Source organism: Hyaena hyaena, unplaced genomic scaffold (genome assembly GCF_003009895.1).
Source record: "Hyaena hyaena isolate Hyena2069 unplaced genomic scaffold, ASM300989v1 scaffold_91, whole genome shotgun sequence".
Lineage (NCBI taxonomy): Eukaryota > Metazoa > Chordata > Mammalia > Carnivora > Hyaenidae > Hyaena > Hyaena hyaena.
Genome location: NW_024080725.1, coordinates 1745761 through 1749167, shown reverse-complemented (window position 1 = coordinate 1749167; position 3407 = coordinate 1745761). Strand labels below are relative to the sequence as shown.

Below are 3407 nucleotides of genomic sequence, written 5' to 3'. Positions count from 1 at the left end.
GTAGCTTTTAGCCAGTGGCCTGTGTGCTCTCGTGGGAAACCATAGGACCTGAGAGCCCTGGGTCCAGGGAGGACCCCACAGAAAGGTGCCCTGGGGTGAGGAGGCCAAGACCTGCCTTCTCTGGAATGCCTCTCCTTATGCTCCCATGGCCTCACTTCTTGCCTTCGAGAACCTTGTGCACAGTCCTGTATATCACAGGCCAAGCAAGGATCGCATCTGCTTAGGGGGTGACCCTGCAGCCCTGTGCACAGAGTAAGCACAGAGAAAGAGTGTGTGTTGCTACATTCGTCTCCATTAGCTTGGGGGCTCCAGGCAAGGCTGCAACCTCTCTGCACCTCAGCGGTCCCTCTACAGAAGGAGAGGTCGGATGGGTTTCTCTGCAGGTCTGCGATGTAACCAGCTTCTGACGCGTCCTCTGCTTTCAGCAACCTGCCCCACCCCCATCTCCCAAAACACCAAATCTCGGGGCCTTCTCATGACTCACAGAAGACAGAACAACAGCTCTCTTGTTCTCCTTTCACCTGGAAGTGTCCCCCCTTGGGGAGACCACCGGCCTTTCCCACACCAAACCAGTGCATCTCTCCCTCTCTCTTTTCCCACTCGGAATGTCTAGAAGTGGCACAAGCCCACTGAAGCCTGCTCGCTTCTCTGGGTGAGGCTTCTGGAATGCTCTGGTCCACAAGCGAAGCCTGGCAGGCCACGGGCTGACCAGCAGGGATTAGGATGGACCAACAGCACGTCTCTTGACTGGCCCAGCCACCTCTCCCAGCCCGCTCCAGACAGGCGGCAGGGAAGAGCCCCTCCCAGCCTGGTCCTCCAAAGAGGCAAAACACTGTGTGAAGCCACCATTCTGTCCTATCTTTAGGACAGGGTCTGGCCATGGCGTCCCCAGCCACCAAAGGGCATAGAATAACCCCGCAAGTGGTTGTCAGGGGCATGCCTGCCCTCTGCTTGGGAGCCGAAGTTCACATGAAGTTCATGTGACGTTGGCTCAGGATGGCCTGCCCCTCTGAAAGACATCCCAGAACCCTGGGGCCTTGCTTCCCCCAGGGGGACAGCTGCTGGCCAGGGCAGGGGCCTATGGGTGCCGTATGTAACTGTCCTCCAGAAGAGAGCAGTACTCGCACATCATAGGCACTTCCAAAAAAACCAAGGAATTACAGGATATGAATGAACCATCTCATCTAATTGAATGTCAAACGAGAAAAATACAGGCAAGAGAGGGCAAATGGCTTGTGTGAGATCACACAGCTGAGTGCCAGGGCCCAGATAAGGCAGTCAGCAGGGATTTACTGAGCACCTACTGTGTGCTGGGTGCCATTCCAGGCAATGGAGATATATCAGTACACAAGCAGACAGGGCCCCTGCCCTTGTGATGCTTATAGTCTGCCTCCAGGGGCCAGTTCCCTGACCCCTCCTCACGCCTGGAGAAAGGCACCTTTCCTGTGCTGAAGTAACAAAGGGGACACTCTGCCCTGGGGCCTTGCTCAGACCCCCAAGGGAAGATGGTGAGCCCCGCTGGGTGGTGGGCTGGCCCGCAGAGCTGACTCTGTACTGCGCACTTCCCGCTCCTACTCAACACGGAGCATTAATTATTAATGTTGAAATAATTGACACTCATTCATGTGCCAGTCACCCACGGGGCAGCGGGGCCCGCATTAACCAGTTCATCTCTCGGCGATTGATTAATTAAAGCTGAGCTTTTATAAGACACCGTCGGGTGGCAAAGCATACTTCCCCGGGAGTGGAAGTCAAGGGCAGGGCGGGTGGGCCTTCTTCGGGGTGCCACGAGTCCCGGGGAGGAACCAGGAAGCCAACATGGACCCTTGATTGGAGCCGGGGCACTCGGATGGGCATTGCCTTTGCCCACGGCGACAGCAGAAGCTCATATGGCCTGAACACTCAGAGCAAATTACTTCAGGCTTGTGAAATGCTATTGCATGAGTCACCTCTGGGGCATGGGGTGCTCTGCAAAGGGAGAAAAATAACCAAGGCGTGGTCAGGAGCGCCAATCCGGCTGGAAGAAGCACTAGCTTTTGGTCCAAGCTGGTGGGAGCCTCTTGCTGAGTCTTGCTGGCCCTCTTAGCCTCAGTTCCTCCATCAGGGAAATGGGTGAGCAGGGTCAGAACTCCCGCCTTGAGCATGTGTTCCTTCATTTAACAGTTGTGTGTTGAGCACTAATCCTTCCCAGCCTCAGGACGGTGGAGTGGTGAACAAGGCAGACCCCAGCTCCCCTAGAGTCCAGGCTTGCTGCCTCATGTCAGTGACGGTACACGGAAGACTCCGAGAGGGGCTCCGCAAGCCTTGGGAGTCAGTCCTCCTATCCCGGGGTCCCAAAGGGTGAAGCACAATTACCCAAATAGAGAGGGGGAGAAAGGGCGTTGGGGGCCAAAAAGGGCATTTGGAGGCACAGAGGTGAAGGTAGTGAGCTGTAGACAGGAAGGGAAGCCTGGGGTGGGGGGTGGGGCGCAAGGAGGGGCCTGCGGGCTGCGAGGAGGGGGGCATGGTAAGTGGCAGACTCAGGGCCCTGGGGAGCCCTTTAGCCACCAGACTTCCTCCTGGGTCCGTGGGGTCCTGGAAGAATTTTATACAGGAAAGTGACACGGTCCACCACCACGTTCTACTTAAAGCATTACCCAGGAAGGGCGGGAGAATGCCATGCGGATGTTTCGAAAAAAGCTGTGTGGTCTCGACTGTGGTGCTGGCCTGAGGCTACCAGCATCGAACCGGTGAAGGACACGGCTTTGGGCCCTCTGGGCCAGCCCCTTCCTTGTTCCCTCTGCTGGCCATTCCCCAAAGAAAGGTACACCTTACCTGTGATGGCTTTGATGTGTCACTCCCCCTGGGGATCAATGAGCCCCAGGATCAGGCCCTGCCAAAGCCACTTGTGCTGTTAGTGCCGAGGAGAGTCACTGCACCTGTCTCAGGAAGGGATGGAGGGGGCCTGGAAGGAGCCCCACGGGGTCCTCAGTGCCCGGCCCAGGGCAGGGAAGTTAGGAAGCCGGTGTCCCAGAGCTGGTGCGGAGCACTTTCCTGCCCAGGGAGCTGGGATGCAGCCCCAGGACCTCATCTGTGGGGCGAGGGGGGACCAGCAGTGACTTACCTCCCTCACAGTGTTCCTGTGAGAAGCCAGAAGATGCCCCACAGCCCCAACGCAGAACCAGACCGCCTTCGATGTCCTCTGGGGCTGGGGGTGGGCCTCCTACTGGGTAAATGAGGCTCCCAAGTAGCCTAAACCCAGGGCTCTTTCCTTGGGGCTCAGAGCTCCGTGGGCGCTGAGATGTCTATCAGAGTCACACGCACATGCCTCGACGGGGGCCAAGGAGAGTCTGTTTCCCACCCAGGGACCCTAGGGCCTCGGGCTCCACTCGAAGGCCCCGCAGTCATGAGGAAGGGGAGTGAGTAGG

At 57.7% G+C, this 3407-nt stretch overlaps 1 non-coding gene across 1 annotated transcript; it reads right to left on the bottom strand.

Moving 5' to 3' along the window:
- Window positions 1-603: 603 nt before the first annotated feature.
- On the bottom strand, window positions 604-731 carry LOC120233582. The gene has a single exon (XR_005528854.1). It is a non-coding gene; the product is annotated as a small nucleolar RNA SNORA52 (small nucleolar RNA).
- Window positions 732-3407: the final 2676 nt, after the last annotated feature.